The sequence below is a fragment of the Penaeus monodon genome, chromosome 24, assembly GCF_015228065.2.
Source record: "Penaeus monodon isolate SGIC_2016 chromosome 24, NSTDA_Pmon_1, whole genome shotgun sequence".
NCBI classification, from domain to species: domain Eukaryota; kingdom Metazoa; phylum Arthropoda; class Malacostraca; order Decapoda; family Penaeidae; genus Penaeus; species Penaeus monodon.
In genome coordinates this window covers 22,196,989-22,197,389 of record NC_051409.1, presented here as the reverse complement: position 1 = coordinate 22,197,389, position 401 = coordinate 22,196,989, and positions in this window count along the sequence as shown.

Sequence of the window (401 nt, the reverse complement as noted above, 5' to 3'; positions counted from 1 at the left end):
AGTGGAGAGAGATAGAGAGGACCGAGAAAGATCAGAATAAAATTTTTGGACAGTTTTATAGATTCCTTAGAATGACCACTAGTCATTTCTGCCTGGAGCTGATGATAAAGTGCATAATACACTTGTCAACTGTCACCAGGCATCAGATCATCTGCTAAGAGGCCAGAGAAGGAGGGACTAAGCCCACATAGACCGCTCGTTGCCCCTGCGTGTCAGTCCCACGCTCTGGCTCTGCATTCTATACCCCTTTACAGCTTCCAGCGGACTGGCCCAATCTACTGGTAATGGCTTTGCCGATAAAAGTCAGATGTGCGCGGTATGTGATCACAGCACAGCGAGCAGGAAAGCTGTTTCTTGCTTTTTGGATTACCACAAACTGGCTGCATTACTTAAAGTGTGGT